At 60.0% G+C, this 18,580-nt stretch overlaps 1 protein-coding gene across 1 annotated transcript in view; it reads right to left on the bottom strand.

Moving 5' to 3' along the window:
• TMEM132B (transmembrane protein 132B) overlaps positions 1-18,580 on the bottom strand; it is a 393,438-nt gene that overhangs the window by 257,342 nt on the left and 117,516 nt on the right. The window lies entirely within an intron of this gene.

Genomic DNA, 18,580 nt, shown 5'->3' with positions numbered 1-18,580 from the left:
GCTGATGCCTGGCAAGGCGTAAGGAGGAAGGGCAGGCGGGGAAACGGCTGAGGGACCCTGGGGGACCACGGGGCCCAGGCAGGACGGCGCCTGGACGGTCCAGCCTGATGGAGAAGTAAGATCCCGACTGTGACCCTGGACAGCCCCACACCGCTCTGGGTCCTGACGGGGCTGCAGGGCCAGGAGCCAGACCCCAGCCCGGCCTCAGGTGCCCCACAGGTGACCACAGGCAAAGGCACAGCCTAAACAGAACCAGCGCTCTGTGCCAGGACATCCACCCCAGCACCAGGAGGGGCACGTGGCCTCCACTTCCGCCTCCATCCCCTGGGCGGGGTCTCCCCGACTACTCAGCCTGGAGCCCACCGGGGCTTCTCCTGGTATGTGATGCGAGGGTCCAGTCTGGGAGCCGCCAGGGCCTGGGGTGTGGCTTTGCATGGGTACCTGGCCTCCACCCGCTCCAGGTCACCGACAGGCGTGTCCACTCTCTCCTCGGTCATTTCCAGTGCACGCCGCGCCTTGACCTGAGGTTGTGCCCACGCGGCGCGGCCAGCCTTCTGCCGAGGGGGCTCCGGGTCCTGCCGCAGGCCGGCCCACCTGCCCCTTCACCAAGCGCCTGCGCCCCGCAGGTAAAGGCGCCCATGCCCCCAGCCAAGCAGCCCGCCAGGGACCGCGCTGGGCTCCCTCCCCAATCCCGGGCTGCACTGGGGGACGTGGACTCCGAAGAGGAAAGTAAGTTAAACCGAGGTCGTTGGAGTCTTGAGCCAGCACCCGGCGTCCTTGTAAGAAGGGGACACGAGGACGCCCAGGCTCACGGGTGACGTGAGGACCCAGAGGAGGCAGCCCAGGAGCCAGGCGGGGCCGCGGAGGACCAGCCTCCGATGGAGGAACAAGCCTGTGGCCTCAGTGACAGTGGGCAGCACGCACGGGGGCACCCACCGCCGCCCTCAGCCCCACCCGTCGGCCTGTCTCTGCCTCCCAAGTCCATTTGGAGTCACCTGCCGCTGCCCTGGCCGACACCTAGGCGGACAGCTGGGAGGACACCCGGGACCACAGGAGGTACGCGGCGTGGTGCGGGGTCGTGGCCTCTCAACCCCCACAGGCTCTGTGCCGGCGTTTCCAAATTTCCTAGAGGGAGCAGGCATTGCTCATCCCATCTAGAGAAATATGACACGTTGCCTCTAAAAAAGATTCGGAATCCGGCTGTAAGTGGAGACAGACGGCACGCGTTCCCTCCACCAGCACAGGGACACAAGGAGGAGACCCCCAACGCAAGCAGCCGATCAGAGAGGAAGCCCCAGGGCGCGTGTTGAGGGCCTGCAGGGGAGGCCAGCTGGAGTGGGGACACCCAGCGCTGCAGAGTCCAGAGGCTGCTCTCTCACTGGGTCCCCAGAGGGGCTGGTGACTCAGTATGGGACTCCACACACCATGAGCCAGAGCAGGACACGGGCTGACGGCACGGGCACTGGCTACACTCTGCAGGTGGGACCCCTCTCCAGGCAGAACTCCTCCCAAGGCCCACACTCAGAGAAAAAGGCGAGATAGTTGGTATTCATCCCCAGGAGCCTTTCCAAAAAAATCAATTATTCCCCAGGACACTGAAATAACCCTCTAGAAACATATAAGATGTCCAAGTGTGGATATTGGTGCTCCATCATGAGAGGGTGGAGGTAAAGCAGCCCCGGCGTGACCATGAGGACCAGAGTTACATGCTAAGAACACAATGCAGGAAGTCAGAGCAGCCAGCCATAGTGTGAGACAAAAAGTAAAAGAACAGAGTTCTTTCTATTAGGCAGAGCGGAGGGAAGGGCGGGGAAGGGGTCTGGGGGAAGGAATGACAGTGAAACAGAACATCATTACCTCATGTGCATGGGTAACTGCAGGACCCACGTGACCCTGCAAGATGCACAATCAGAACAGAGAGGTCGCGCTCCATTTATGCATCATTTGTCGAAATGTTGTAAACGCAGTCTATGTCAGGACGACTCATTAGAACAATAAAATGAGTGTTTAAGAAACTCCTGCTCGCCTGAGTTACTGTGGCCAAGGCCAAGGATTCTGTTCCTTACACCAAACGCAATCCTAAGAAAGGAAACAGAAGCAAGAAGGCAGGTAACCCAGCCAACCCTCGTCTTGAGCACCGCTAGCCACATTTTTAACTCGAGTGCTTGAGGCAGGAGAGTGGCACATGTAGTCCTAGAAGTGATCACTGGAAACCGAAGGCAGGAATGGCCAGTGTGGCTGGCTTCGGGGAGGGAGGTGGGACGGCGGAGCCATGGAAGGCTCTCATGCGACTCTGCACCGCCCGTCTCCAGGTTGTGGCTGTGAGGAGGCTTTGTCTGCATGAACCCCAAGGCACAGACAGGCTTGCACAGAATCCTGGACGCAGAGTCCAGAGGAAGGGGACAGTGAGCTGTCACACCAGTGGGAGAGAGGGCCACCCCTCAGGGTTTAAACCGCACAGTGCCCCTGCAAGACCCTGACCCAGCTCCTCAGCCAGGGCCTTCCAGCCTCTCCTGGTCCCAGGCGTGGCCACGGGACTTGAGCACAGTGTCACCCATCACCTGAAAGCCAGAATCAATAGCTTTCACCCTCCGCTGGGGAGAAACAGCAGACACAAAGGCCCTGGGGTACGGGGGAGGCACAGCTGGAGAAGCCTGGGTCCCTGAATCCCCACGCGGAGGACCCCTGCTGCCCAACACAGAGACCACGCTAGATCTGAGGAGAGGTCCCCCTGGGCGGTGCTCAGCCACAGATGGGTTGTCATAGCAGCTCGTAAGGACCAGCATCAGAGTCCAGCCACACTCGGACACTTGTGACCGGCCCCTCTGAGAAGTCTAAACACCCTGCGGACCTCCTTCTCAGTAAACTGCTTCAGTTAGCGGGAGGCAAAGAAGCAGAGAAACCCAAGTGACGACGTGCTAAGCCACCGTGAAAGGCCGCCGCGGAGCTCCAGATGCAGACGGTGTTATTAAATGGATTATGTGATCTCTTAGTGACAGTGATTTTGACCTCCTATAGATACCGTCAGCTGTTAAACAGCAGGAAATTTGATGACCTTGTTCTAATTTCCATTATATTTATTCTAAATTGGACACCTTGGAGATGGTTAAATAAGAGAAGAAAATTCACTAAGTAATCCTGACAGTTCATCGCCATCTGATCGGAGGCAGCTGAGCTCACGGGACGCAGGGAGATGCCCAGGCCTGCATCCTGGATGCCAGTTTGTACCTCAAGACAAGCCACTTCATCCACCCTGAGAATCATTTCCTTCTGTGTCAAACAGGGTGTCAGTCCCTCCACCCGCCAAGGCCAACCTGCGAGGCGACCCAGCAGTGTGGCTTCTTCCTGTGCAACTGCATGTTCAGGAACGTCACTCAGACAGCCATTGGTGAGACCCCTCACCAACTCAGACTAGACGTCCTTCATCAGTTCATTATGGAAATCAAAAGTGATTCCTTCAAATGCAGACAACTCAAAACCATGCACGTCTACACTGGAATCGAAGGTCAGTAATTGTTGGAGAGTTTAACGACAGGCTGGCTTCAGGGTCTGGCGGATTCAGCATTTAAACAAGGCCATCGCTGTGCATGTTCACAAAGGCCCTTTGATGGATGCATGCCAAGGGAACTGTGGCACGTGCATTGAGTGGCGTATTTGGCAACAAAGCAGAGCAAATGGTAGATACCACGACGACAAAGTTAAATCTCAATACATTATGCTGAGCGGAAGAGGGCAACCTCAAAAAGCCCCCTGATGTAGGACGCCATTCATGTCATGTTCTGAGAAATCAAAACTGGATGGGTGGGGATCAAGGCCGGGTGGCTCTGGCTACAGAATTCAGAGCACAGAAATGGGGTGCGGGAAGGGAGCCTCTTGGTCCTGATGGAGACATAGGCAGAAAGTGAACTTTAGAGAAGAATAAAGTGATTTTCAAGATGCACTGTTATCCATCGCCCTTCACAGCTGTGCATGAAGCTGACCTTATTTACATCATGGTGACACCAGCAACTCCAGGTCTACTTTTCGCTTCCTTCGAATCTAACTAGAAGTGAGGGTCTGTTCCCCCAAAGTTTCAGGGAAAAAACTCTTGGGATCTCTCATTGGCTCTGAGAGGCTGTGTTCTCATCCCTGAGCCAATCACTATGGCCAGGGAATGGCCTCTGCTGATTGGCTCAGCCTTGGTCATGTGCCCATCCCAGAGCCAATCACTATGGCCAGGGAATGGCCTCTGCTGATTGGCTCAGCCTTGGTCATGTGCCCATCCCAGAGCCAATCACTATGGCCAGGGAATGGCCTCTGCTGATTGGCTCAACCTCAGTCACAGTCTGCCCCCAAAAGCCGCAGCTGAAACTTGGGGAGGGGCTGCCCCAGCATCATGGATAAGAAGGAGGAGGCACAAGGTGGGAATGACTTGAAGTCCACCGCCTCGCCTGCTCCTGCTCACAAGGAGCAGGCCGGCTTTCCTGCCAGGACTGCTCTCAACCCCCCGGGCAGGAAAGAGAAACCAGGTGTGTTGCTGGGGCCACAAACCATCTGAGCAGGACAGATGGCGCCTCTGCAGCTGGACACACTGCATTTGAAAGACAAGCTGGAGATTCGGAACACAGGACCCCATGAGCCGGCCCGCCCCAAAGGGCTCCTGCTTGGCTTCAGGAGTGACTCCAGTGGGCGCTGGCAGACACACAGCCGCATGCTCCTCCATGGCCTGCCACCCGAGCATCCCCGTGTTGAGAACAGGGTGACATCTGTAAACTCTCCCTCACAGGAAAGGGTGCGCAAACACTAAGAAACGAGAAACTATCTTAATCACCAGGATGCAGGCGGTTGCGACAGCACCCTCAAGAGTCAGTATAGGACAAATAGGAAGTGCTGGGCCCCCGGGCTTATCAGGGCTGTTAAGAGATACCTGTCCGAGGAATGTGCAGCTGTGGGAACCTTATCTATCAAGGACGGAGCGGGGGGGGGGGGGGGGTCTAGCCCCGACTCATCTCCTGCAAGTTCACCCCTTCCCTCCTCCCTTCTTCCTCCAGGACCGTTCAGCTCTGGCGGGACCCAGTGAGAATCAAATACATTGGCGGGACCCAACCAAAGAGGACAAATGTTGAGCTGTTCAAATGTTAACCAATAACGTACAGGTCTTTGTGTGCGAATGCTTGGAAATCTCTTAAATAGAGGGCTTTCTGGCCCCTCAGGGCCGCTCCCCACTCAGCCATTGCACTGGTCTGAGAGGCTGGTTGCAGTCCAGGCTCGAGCTTGCAGTAAAACCTCGCTGTGTGTCTTGCATTACCGTGTGCACTTTGACTCTCGGTCGATATTGCACCCTAACACCCGCAGCGCTCCCTGCCCAGGAGGGACCGTGGGCTGGGCTCTGCTCCCAGCTGGCCACCTCGGAACTCTGAAGTCTTACCTCCGCACGCGCACCCTGGGCGTGGCAGCTGGTGGGACGATGGAGCATGCCCACGAGCAGGGGACGGGGGCCTCATGCTGGGCTGCTGGTCCCAAAGTGAGCCTAAGGAAACACACTGCATCTACAACGAGCAAGCCCGGCACCCACTGTGCAGAGGAGCCCAAATGCTGACAAAGGCAAAGGTGCTCTACACAGTGCGGCGGCCCAGGGACTCGCGGCCGCCTTTCCGCCTGTGTTAGCAGCCAAGCACTTTTGCTGGAAATGGCCACTCACGAGGGGAAGGGAGGCGGGACACCAGAGCTCTTCACTCCCCGTCCTGCCCGCCTCGCCCGCCAGCTGTGGAGACGACGCTGGCAGAATGGGAACATTTCCAGAAGCCCAATAAAATCGCTCAGTGGGTTTGGGGAAGCGTCTCTGTTGCTCCGATGGCAACAAAAGGCCGTGCCCACGTCAGCTTCCACGTGTGACCTCGAAGAGTCTGCACCGGGGTCGCCGCCCTGACGTTTGATTTAAAGCTGGCGTTTCACACTTAAGACGAACGGTGACATTTATGCTATGATTTCAGGTTTTAATTTTCTTTTTCAGAATATCATCAAAGAGCAAAGAGAGACTCTGACCGGTACGAGAGCCCCAGAAGGAAGGGAAAGGATTGAGTCAGTCCTTTCAAAGGCACTTTTTTCTCGCTGTTAAACAGGACTGCATTTTCCTGTGGCTCTGAGTGCACCGGAGTCACCCCCAGAAATAAAGTCAGGCCACCAACCCCACCTTCCTCTGGACACTTTGTCCAGAAGTTTAAAAAAGCAGTCTCGGGGGAGACCATCTGGGTCACAGACTTTTTTTTTTTAACCTACCCAGTGGTTTTCTAAAAATAGAATTGGTCCCACAAAAATCCAGATTCTGGCTTTTCTATAAAAATAAAATAAGCTTTGAGCCAGCTGGATTAGTGCCCAGGCCAGCAGCCACAGCTCGACCGACCTGCTCAGTACTCTTAAGCTAGCGCTGCACCAGGAAGCTGGCCACAGGCCCCACTGCTCCCTGTCGCCCACCCAGCTCTCTCGTTCATGAGTGTCCCCTGCCCGTCCCTCCTGCCCTCTGCCTAAGGATGAGGCCAGCAGACTGAGAGGAGGAGGCAGAATCCCAGGACCTGGGTGCACCACGCCTGGATTCAGCCACCTGTGATCCACAGGTGGCACTGACTTCATTTGCCTTGAGCCCTGGGTGGAAGCACGTCCTGTCCTGGTCTGATCTGTGCTGCTGTGGCGGAACCGTGGGGACTTATGGCGAGTGGGGACAGGGCCATGCTCCTCCTCCAGGAGCCCACCCAGGTGCTAACCGGGAAACCCTTCCTCAGAGCAGAGCCCCTGAGGCCTACTCACCCCCAAAGGTCCCGTCTCCCAGCAGTCACCCTGGGGGCCGCATTCCCAACACCTGGATGCTGGGGACACCTTCGACCCCAGCAGCCCCCAAAGAGCTATTTCCAAGTCCCACGCCCAGTTCCCGCAAATGCAACCCGATTTGGAAATAGGGTTTTCCAACATGATGACGTTAAGGGCCTTGAGATGAGTCGTCAGGATGCCGATGACAGTGTTCTGAGAAGAGAAGGGACCCCCAGAGACACGGGAGAGCCACAGAGACACAAGAGACACAGAGACACGAGAGAGACACAGAGACACGGGAGAGCCACAGAGACACGGGAGAGCCACAGAGACACGGGAGAGCCACAGAGACACTAGAGACACAGAGACACGGGAGAGCCAGAGACACGGGAGAGGCACAGAGACACGGGAGAGGCACAGAGACACGGGAGAGCCACAGAGACACGGGAGAGCCACAGAGACACTAGAGACACAGAGACACGGGAGAGCCACAGAGACACGGGAGAGCCACACCAGAGCCAGGAGAGGCCATGACGCCAGGCCTCTGTCTCCAGAACGTGGGAAAACCAGTTCCTGCTGTCAGGAGACACGGCTTTCCGACTGTGTGTCACAAGGGCCAGCAAACAGGAGACTGAGACACACCAGGTGCCACAGCACGGGGCCAGACTGGCTGGGAGCCTTGGGCTGCAGAGGGCTCCTCGGCCCCTCCCGCTTCCGGAAATGCAGCTGCTACTCCCAGCACGGAGGTGCTGCAGGGTGGAGGGCCACCAGGCCGGGCCGGGTCCTCCCTGGGAGCCGCCTCTGTGAACCCAGAGCCTCTCAGGCGCAGGATCTGGAGACTCAGGAGCCCAGGGGTCTTCGGCCTCCGCTCAACCCGACCGCCCTGGGCCCTTTGACCAGAAAGCCCTGCACACGGAGCCTGTTTCCTGCCTGAATTAGTTTCTCGGCCCCACAAAGGCCCCCCAGCACGCAGGAGTAGGGCTGGGGGAGCAGGGGAGCCAGGCAGCGCTGGGCTTGCCAAGGACTTCTCTCCACTGAGAAGACAGACGTCCCCCAAAACCCTGATGAGCAGAAAGGAAGTAAAACACGGATTGATAACGTGCCAGGCAGAACGTGTCAGTGTTGCCAGATCTCAGAGAAAGGAGGGGTGGGTGTCAGCTGGGAACAGTCACACGTCCATTGCTAGAGTCCAATTACCAAAGTGTTGGTAGTAATGATAAGAGTAGTCCTAGGAATCGTCACGCCTACTGTGTGACAATCATCTATTAACATGTCTAATACCTGTGATGATAACATGTTCTAAATGAATCAACTTGCATTGGCTCTTGCATTACATTCTTTACACAATCCCGTGAAATGGGAAAGTGTCCTCGTATTATTTTGTTAACACCAATACGTGATTATTACATAAGTAAAATTATTATTATGCCCACTTATAAATTAAAAAGTCAAAACAGAGATGTCAAGAAACTTGTTGAAGGTCACACAGCAAATAAGGGGTGGGGCCAGGGCTGGGTTGGCCAAGTCCAGACCCATCTATCTCCCAGGATCTGCACCTCATCTTCTTGCTGTCACCCCCTCCCCAGACCCGGTTACAGCAGGTTCCAGGTTTCACCAAAGCAAAGAGGAGCTCAGCGAGCCTTTAACTGATCATGGGACCCGAGCCTGCGGACACCGTTTCCCGCGAATGAGCGAAGGCCCGAGCTCCTGGCGTCCCCAGACCAGGTGGACACGAGGCCTGCGGAGGCCCCGCGCCTTGCAGGTGGACCCGCCTCCGCGCTCCCGGCCCGGCGCGCAGCAGCGCCACCTGCTGGCCGCCGCGGCCCCCGCCCTGCGAGACGCTGCAGCGCGGGTTCGGTGCCTCCAGATGCGGCCGAGCCTGGCCCGGGACGGGCGCCCCTCGGAGCCCCAAGCGCAGCGCCGCCCGGCCGCGCAGAGGGGCCGCCGAGCCCGCGGGCGCCCGGCGCGGAGGAAGCCCGCGCCCACCCTGCGGCCCGGGAAACAGCGGGCACAGGGACCGCGCGGCAGGGCACTGGGCCCAGGGTGCGGACGAGGGGGCGTGGCCAGCGGGAGCCCTTTCCCGGTCACACTCCCGCGGAGCGGTGGGACTCTTCCACGAGGGCCTGCCTTCTGTTCCCTGCGTCCCTCCAGGGCAGTCCCTCCAGTGCACGCAGGAAGGCCGCCCCTGTCCCTCCTCCACGGACCACCCAGTGCTGAGGGGCCCTGGGAAGAGGAACACCGGACCTCCAGCCCCAAGAGACACGCAGCCTGCTAGGTGGCAGCCAGTGTCTGGGGCCAGAGCCCGACGGCTGAGGCTCCTGTTAGGAAATCGTCCCCAGGAACGTGACCACTGCCCCTCAGTCCAGATGAAGGCATCTGACCCTCTATGATCTTCCTACCGGTTCCTCCTAGGCCCCCGCGTCCTAGAGGTGGAGAGGACCCTGCCCAGACGCTGGCCACCTCTGGACCAGCCGTCACCATCATGAGCTTCTCCACCCCTCGTGACATCAGACAGAGGGACACGGAGCCATCTACCCCCTGGGCCTTGTGGGCACCAGAGGGGAGGGACTGGCACATCACTGCCACTGCTCAGCTCCGCTGCTGTCCCAAGCTGGCCGGGGACACTGGTGTTCATTTCTCAGATACAGAGGCTGCAAGTCCCAGATCCAGGGTCCAGCAGCTTGGCATTGGGTGACGGCTGCCTGCTGGCCACGGACAGTGCCTTCCTGCTGTACACTCACGAGGCGAAGGAGGACGCCCAGGTGTCCCTCCCCTGCCCAGAAAGGCACTGGCTGGGGCCCTCACTTAGACCCCAGGGCTTCCCAAAGCCTGGCCTCTTGATAGCATCACCTGGGGGCAGGGCCTTCCACGTGTGGCTTCAGGGGGACACAAGCACCCGGTCCAGACGCCCTTCACCACCCACCGGTCACTGCGTGTCCGTCAAGGGCCAGCCCTGCGCCCAGCTCCTAGATCACAGTGCACGCTGGAATCCGTGCAGTGCCTCCAGACCAAGCTGGGCACTGCTGGCCCCTCTCAGGCCCACCACCCCCTGGGCCCAGCAGGTGGGAGGAGAGGCGGGAGCTGTTGGGAGGACCAGGAGGCCACCCCAGGGGGGAGGGCGGGGGGAGGGCAGAGGGTGGCTGGCCGCCAGCCGGGGAGGGCAGCCCTGGGAGAAGCGCAGTTCTATAGAAATGCCTGCAGGTCATGAGCCCCAAGAGACTGAGATCCGGACCCCAAGGCAGGGAGGTCCCCCCAGGAGAGGCGCCCAGAGGGCAGGAGAGTGGGGGTCGGGCGGGCAGAGGGGCTCCCCGGTGTGGGCAGCACAGCAGGGGCGCTGCTGGGAAGCCAGGCGGGGACGTGCAGAGGAGGTGACGTCCCACCGCTGCACACGGGGAAGGCCAGTCGTGCCCTTGCCTTCCGTGACAGCTTTGGTGGCCTTGGTGGGCAGCAAGAACACGGTGGGTGGTGAGGAGCGCGGCAGCACCCAGGGACGGGCAGCAGGGACGGGCGCCGCCTCAGAGTGTGGCCACCGGCAGGTGAAGGGACACGGGAGGCGGTGGGTGACTTTGTTCCGCCAGGCAGAAGCAGGAAGACGATGGACAGGCAGGCCATCATGCCAAGTGGACAGGCCATCATGCCAAGTGGACAGGCCAGGCGCAGAAAGTCAGGGTTACACCTGAAACTAGTGAGGAAATAAAAGTGACACCGTGGGGGAGGGGGGGGCAGGCAGACTGGGCCAGAGCGCCTGGGAATCCCACCAAGGAGGGGAGAAAACAGTGGACGCAGAGGGAGAACCAAGGACCCGGAGACGGCCCTCGTGCCTGGCCAGCACGCTGCCCTGTCCCCTGCCCCCGTGGACATGCCCGGCGGAGGTGCTGGCCCTGGAGGCGCACTGAACTCTGCGGCTGGAGCCGAGACCCGCCGCTGGCCCTGGCCATTCCACCCCCGCCCCACCCAGCCACGCAGGCTGGGTTCACCCAGGTGGCAGAGCCTGGCCGAGCCCACCCAGCTCTACTGAAAACAGGTCGGGAGGAGGACGCCGGCCTTTGCAGCAGCATCTGAAGGACGGACGCGGAGGCTGCCGGCAAGAGCCCGAGACCTCACTCAGGAGAGTCGCCGTCTCCCCAGAGCAACGAGCAGCACCAGGCGGACCTCCCGAGGCTCCGAGGCACGGCGGTGGCCAAGCTGACCCTCCCAGTGCCCCTCCATCGCCAGGCACCGTTGCTCGCCCCCCACGTCCGTTCCTCCTCTCCCTCTGCAGAAAACCCAGGTGACTTGGTCATCACTGGGCATGGGACCCAACTCAGGCCATGAAGGGGACTCTAAGGATTCAGGCAGAGCCCCCAGGAGCAGCCAGGTGCAAGGACAGAGGCAGGGACAGAGTGGGGGGCGCAGAGCTGCAGGCCAGGGGGCAGCACTGTGGACAGCAAGCCAGGGTGGCCAAGAGGAACTGGCCCTGGAGAAGAGGAAGTCCCAGAGGGACACGGTGAGCCCCAAAGGTCCAAGTGAACAGCTAGAGACAAGAGAGGCGAGAACATCCCTTCAAACACACACACACGCACACACACACTCACACTCACACACAGCACACATTCACACACACACTCACACGTGCACACGCATTCACACACATTCACACACGTGCACACACACTCACACACACATATACACTCACACATACACACACGCACACACACTCACACATACACACACTCACGCACGCACACACATTCACACACACTCACACACATACAAACACACACATACACACTCTCTCAACATACACAGCACACACACTCACACAACTTCACACGTGCATGCACACACATACACACTCTCACGCGCACACACACACTCTCTCTCACAGATACACACACATATACACACACACATACACACACACAGCACATTCCACACACATACACACATATTCACACACTCATGCACACACTTACACTCACGCACACACCCATATTCACACACACACACTCACATTCACGCACACACATGCATACTCACACATGTACACACACACACACACAGACCAGGACACGCGTAGGAGGGAGCTCCTTCTCGGCATCTACAAGTGAGCCAACTTCTGCAGAAGACAGCGGTCTCCTGCTTCCGGAATCCTCTACGAATCTCTGACCAGTAACTTTCAAAGGCCGCAATCCGAGCGTCCAGGTAGTAACCTCTAGATGCGCAGTGGGTGACGTGCTGACAAACAGATCACCTGAGTCACTCGCCAGCGTGGCCACGTCTTCCAGACAGCAGGATCAAGCAAGGCGGAGGTGCCCGAGAAGCCTCCCGCCTCCCGCCTCTCGCCTCCCGGGGCTCCTCTGGCCCTCCGCCCCGGGTGAGCAGGGCCCGGGGGCCAGGTCTCCTGGGGACTCAGAGGCTTCCTGTGGGCCGGGACCCGTGCTCCTCCCCGTTCCTGGGTTGGCAGTTTTACCCGTGTCCCCAGGTCAGGAAAGGTCTAGCAACCCCACGGGTCCCGAGAGGCCGTCTGCAGTGCTTGACCAACAGACTAACATTCAAACAGGACAGAACTGGTGCCTCCGGCTGGACAGTCCCCTGGTCACCAGCTCCGTCCAGAGTGACCACGGAAGGGCCGATCCCAGGAAGGGACCCTCCACCCAGTGGGCTCAGGGCAGGAACCGGCCCACAGCAGCTGCCTGAACCCCACCACCAGCGGGTCTCGCCCCCAGGCAGGCAGAGCAGACTGGTTCCGCCTGGCAGAGCCACGGCCACCATCCCGTCTCTCAAGGGAGCAAAACTGACCATCCGGCCACGTCCATCCAGGATTGACCTGTGCACGTCCTGTGGTGGGTTCCAGTTCTCAGAGCCCGTCCTGGGGCGCTCCCGCCTGCCTGCACACCCGCCTGGCCTGCACACACCCGCCTGGCCTGCACACACCCGCCTGCCTGCACACACCCGCCTGCCTGCACACACCCGCCTGGCCTGCACACACCCGCCTGCCTGCACACACCCGCCTGCCTGCACACACCCCTGCCTGCACACACCCGCCTGGCCTGCACACACCCGCCTGCCTGCACACACCCGCCTGGCCTGCACACACCCGCCTGGCCTGCACACACCCGTCTTGGAAGAAACATCCGCACTCACTGTGCACCGGGCCCTGCTGGGGCCTCTGCACCCTGGGTCAGCTTCGTCCTCGCAAGCTCATGAGGGGACAGGGGACCACAGCACCATGGCAAGAGAGGAAGTGGAGGGGACAGTGGGGTGAGACATTTGGCCGAGCTCTTTTGTAGGTGACAAAACTCTGAACCAAGCCAGCGTCCGCGGCCGCCCCTCCCGGAGCCCCCTGTGCTAAGGACGGGCTGGACACCCCCCTGAGCTCTTTACAGTGCAAACAGACCTGCCCCTCTTCCTGGCGGAGCCCGCCTGGCGGTCCCACCGGGCCCCGGAACAGTCTCCGCAGGGCAGCAGGCCGGTTCCACACGCTAATAAAACCTGACTGTTCCAAAGCCTGCTGGCAAATCTTATTAAAGTAATCCCCTCCCTGAACCCAGATTATTACAGCCACCTTTATGGTAGAATAAAAATTAATTTTCTCAGCTATAATAAGAACGATAAGAATGAATCACTTGGGACCAAATAAAGATTACAATTAGCTCCAACAGAATAAATCTAAATTTAACGTGGGCCAGCAATTTATTTGCTCCTATTTTCTCTCCAGTGCCCATGTGCACGCGGCTGCCGGGATCATGCTCCCTCACTGGCTGGGAGGGAGGTGCGCTTCCCCGATGCCAGGGCTCCCGTCCACTGGCTCCGCACCCACTCCCCTGGGAGCTGCACCCCACTTTTCCCTTGGGAGCCTCCTCTTCCTTCTCTCCATGCTTCAAGTAGCAGTGGCCCCTCTCTGGTTTTCTGGGATGGGTACTTGAGCCAGACCCAGTGTCAGCCAACAATAATGAGACACGGGATTTCTGGAACTATCTGGCAAGATTCTTTATTCCCTCGGGACTTTACTAACAAGAATTTATCCCCATGTACATGCATAGAATCAGCCATGCATTAGAACGACCAGAAATAGGAAATTCAAGACAAGAAGCGATGTGAGGGCCCAGGAACACTGTTTGATCTCCTGGATCAAACCACACCTAAAGCCGTCTCTCCTGTCAACTAACATATTCCCATTTTCCCTATTTAATATTTTTTGTCTCTTGACATTAAAAATGCCCTTCCTGAGGTGATCACTCCTCAGAATTTCACAGACAAATGATCCTGTTACTAAATGGGCCCAGTATGATCATTAAGGGGGTGCTGAGTCTTTTAAGCATATCTAGGGAAAAGCAGGATTTCACCTGCCGTGACAGAGTCCCCACATCAAATGGGAAAGCCAGGGGGTGACCCCGGGAGCCACTGTCCCAGCAACACCACGCGTGCTCTCTCCAGGTTGCCTGGACAACCAGCTCGGCTTCCCGCAGGACTGGCTCAGCCCCCTCTCAGCTTCCCGGAGCCCCAGGGTCCCCGGTGTGGGCTGCTGGCTCCCTCAGACCCGTCCAGAGGTCCACACTGCCCGGTGCCAAGGAGCCCGAGAAACCCCGGCTGGCAGGCTGCTTCCTCTCCCTGCTGCCTCGGGACGCTCCAGCCTGGCGCTCCGCTCCGTCCAGTGCACACCTGTGACCCGCGGGATCCAACCTGCACCCAGGGCGCAGCGGAGGCAGACCCTGCTAGATGACAAAGAGGGACAGCACGGCGAGCACCTCCTGGGCTTCGCGCCCTGAGCAGCGCCGCCTTCTGGGTCCAGCCCCCGTCTGCGGAGGGAAGGCCCTCGCGGTCAGAGGGGGACACGCTGCACCACCGCTCCAGGCCGGGCCCCGGGCAGGGTGGGGAGGTCGGCCCGAGGTCGCGGCCAGCCCTGGGCTCTCTGATGGGTCAGGAGGGGCCGTGCACGACCCGAGCAGCGGGAGCTCGGAGCCGCCTGCCTCAAGGCCCGCTGCTCCCCGCGGGCTTGAGCCTGAGACGGAGGCTCCTCGGTGCAGAGGCCTACGAGGTACCACGGCAGGGCCTCCGCCGAGGACCGCGTCCTCGTTATCCCTGCTGCCTCCGCCCGGCCCCCTCCCTGGGCTGGCTGTTCTCAGCCCTGAACTCGCTCCATACACTGTCACCTCCACGAGCCCTCAGGCCACCCTGGGGGTCAGTGACTGTTCCCCATTTCACACCGACACAAGAGGACACAGCTCTTGTCCAAGGCCACCAGGACCCGGCAGGACTGGAGCCTCTTCCGTTCGGCTCTCTTACCACCTGGCCAACTGGAACCGAGGGCCACCCCGCGGGCCCCTGGAACAGCGCGGGGTCCCAGAGGCTCAGGTCCAGCAAGGAAATTCCAGAGCATCCGCCCAGAGAGTCCACGCCTGTTTTTTTAGCTTTGCAAATTTTCATCCAAACGAAACATTTTAAAATCCACTGCATGGTGCTTAAGGTTTACAGGCGGCAGGCGGGCCCAACAGGGCGCAGGTGCCCACTGCTGGCCTGGGGCCGTCCTCCCAGATGCGCCCCTGCTGGCCCAGGGGGCCCATGGTGCACATGTGGGTCTTTCGTTTCTGTTACATACACAACGTCCCATGTTGCCCAGCGTGGCGTCTGCGCCTGCAGAGACAGCGGCCCTGCGAGGTCAATGCCCGCTCTGTAAAGTCGCGCCTGTGGAGCCAGCGACCCGCCCACTCCCTCTGCCCTGCAGGAATCCCCAGGGGGCCGTCCTCCCGCGGGCCTTTAGTGTCCATGCTTCAGGAAGCCGTCCCTGCACGTCTCCTCCTTCACACCTGTGCCCCCACTTTCCCTCCACGCCACCCCCTCCTGGTGGTCCAGGGAAGAGTCCAGCAGGCAGGCACTTGCCAAGGGCCACCAGCCCGGAGATGGCGGGACCAGACCCTCAGCGGGCACAGTGTCAGGTGTGAGTTTTGCACACCCACACCCCGCTGGGGCCTCGTAGTGTAGACGCCCCGGAGAGTGAGAAGCTACAGATGGGCTTCCGCTCCAGCGTCCCCTAGGCACACAGCCTGGGCAGGTACTGGCCCGTCCAGTCCTCCCGACACCCAGGTTCTATTACCAGCTCTATTTGATGTGGAAACGGAGGCTCAGAGAGGGTAAGCAACATGTGGAGTCACACAGCAGGACGGAATGGGGCCTGGACTTGACCCCGGCAGTCTGGCAGGAGGGACTGGCCCCCAAGCCACCCCAGGGACTCACCCTGGAAGTAGGAACTTGGAGTCGCTGGGCAGCAGGTATCACAGGTGCAGCTGAGGGAAGCAGCAGGCAGGGCGCAGGGCTCAGGAGAGGCGGGTGACCTGGGAGCTATAGCCCTGAGCACAAGACACAGGTGCCTGCCTGGGGAGTGGGCCTGGCCAACAACTCCGTCCTTCAGTGGACTTTTGAAGTCATAAATCTAGCTTTTTTGTGTGTGTTGGCCATTAAATTTGATTTTTCTCTAACAAATATTGTCCTGGGTGAGGATGCTAGCCCTGTTCTTTGATGAGGAGCCTGCTCTACTGCTCTTACAGAACAGTCCCCATGTCACCAGCCCTCTGCCAGTCACAACAGGAACAACAAGGAAGCCACAGGCCCTTTGCACTGCCTGCTCACTCCCCAGGTCTCTGCACACATAGGTGGCTCTTCCCATCACTAGGCTTCCTGCTGAAACGCCACCTCTCCGGCAAGCCTCCATTGACCACCGCTGGACAGCAGCCTCCTGGAAGCGGGGAGGTGGGCAGACCCTCCTACTCTTTCTCTCCACATATCGAAATAAAAGAAGAGAGCCCTTAGCTTGGCGCGTTGGGAGAGCAAGAAGACCAGGCGCACCGGCCTGGGGAAGGAGAAGCTCAGGCTGAGGCGCAGGGCCAGCCGCCGGGCCTGCCCCAGGGAAGGAGCAGGAGCGGGAGGACTGGCCCGGAGGAGGAGCTGGGCGTACTCAGAACAGACCCAGCAAACCCAGAACCCGCCAGGCACTGGAGAGGCAGGTTCGGATCAGTTCCCCAAAGACAGATGGAGCTGTGAGCCCCGGAGCCCGGAGCCTGGCAGTGGGAGGCCAGGGTCCCTGCCAGAAATGGCACGCGGGGGACTCGGCACCCGGGACAAACCCATGTTCCAAGACCACCCGTGCTCCTGCAAAAGCCACCCAGGTCGGGTTGATGCCGTTCTGCTGTGGAACTACCTGGGGCATCTGGTGACTCAGGATGCCCTCCCTGTTGTCCTGATGTCCCCAGCGTAACTGCCTTTGGAGCCTCAGCAATGACCCAGGGTCACCGCAGGCCCCACGGGTGCACAGGCCTGGGCCCCAGCAAGCACGGTCCTGGCCACAGAGGGTGGCTCCCTCCGAATATTTCAGCTTGCTTAAAAGCAGAGCATTTCTTAAATTACAATATTTCTTCAGTTGTCAGTGGGCCTTTATTTTATGTGTCTATTTTTACGTGGTGCTGAGGACGGAGCCCCGGGCCTCACGCGTGCCCGGCGAGCGCTCCACCACGGAGCCACAGCCCAGCCCGTAAAATCAGAGTATGTTAAATCCTACGCCAGAATCCAGACTCCCGCTTCTCCCGGGACGTGGGCCCTGGTGGCCCGAGCTGGCCTCCACCCCACGTGGCCACGCCGCTGGAGCGAAGACCCCGCGTGGACAGTGCACTGTCACCCCCATCCCCGCCACCCCCAACAACCAAGGGGCACGTGACCCCAACCTGAGCTCGAGTCCCGGTTCTGCTGCCTCCTGCCGGGCTGGCCGTTGGCAGGGTCCCCATCCTTCTGGGCCCGTTTCCTAGGGTCTCACACCTGAGCCCCGTGCGCCTGTGTGAGGTGAGACGCACTCAGAGCAGGACAGGTGACGATCGGTGGCTTGTTACTAAGCTCCCGCCCTGGGCCAACGGCTCAACAGCTGGTTTTACAGGATGGCCATTTTCCAGACCCCAGCCTCCGTCCTGCTGTCCCTCAGCTGCCTGGTGCCTGGGAAGGGCTGAGCCCACCTGGAGGACGGAGGAGAGAAGAGCCCAGAACTGAGCACCAGAGACACCCAGCTGGGCACCCAGCCCAGCTGGCCTGCAAGGGCCACCAGCCAGGTGCCCCCCCTCCTGCCCCTCTGTGTTGTCAGCCAGCAGCCAGGAGATGGCAAAGCCACCAGAGCCACTTGGAGCAAAGGCGACCTCGCTCAGCTAACCTTTATTCCAATCGCTGACGGCGGGCCACCTCGGTAGTCACCAGCACCAGAGAAGGGACAGCCCCGCCGGGGCCTCGCCTCGCCCTCCGTCTCCGGGAAACGAGCGCAGCCTCTGGCAGCCTCACTAATTTGAGCTGGAAAAAAGTCCTTTGTGCCCCTCGCGGGATCGCGACCCAGCGGCGGTTCCAGGCTTCCCACGCGCCCGCGCCAGCTTTAGAGCTGAGCCCAGGAGCCCCGGCAGCAGGCGCCTGCTCAGGGCACATGGTGCTGCGGGGAAGCCCGCGCCCCTCTGGGGCCCAGGTGTCACTTGTCCCTGCCCCTCGCCTCAGGCAGAAGGCAGCTCCAAATTCGGAACGAGACTTCTGAGCCCGGAGGAAGCACAGCCCGCCAGCCCAGCTCCCAGGACCTCCAATTACTGCCACTCCGGTTCCTGCCACTCCTGTCACAATGGCCAGGTCCCCAGAGAGCGAGGCCTCCTTAACATTTCCAGAGGCCACCCGGGGTGTCAGGCTGGCTGGAAGTGATTGACGGCTGGGATGCAGCACCCGACCAGGCCTGAGGGAGAGCCGAGCCCCCTGCACAGCAGGAGCACCTCCCCACCCGCCTCTGTCCTAGGGAGCACCTCCC

Source organism: Sciurus vulgaris (genome assembly GCF_902686455.1).
Source record: "Sciurus vulgaris genome assembly, chromosome: 8".
NCBI lineage: Eukaryota > Metazoa > Chordata > Mammalia > Rodentia > Sciuridae > Sciurus > Sciurus vulgaris.
This window is presented reverse-complemented; position numbering and strand designations above follow the sequence as displayed.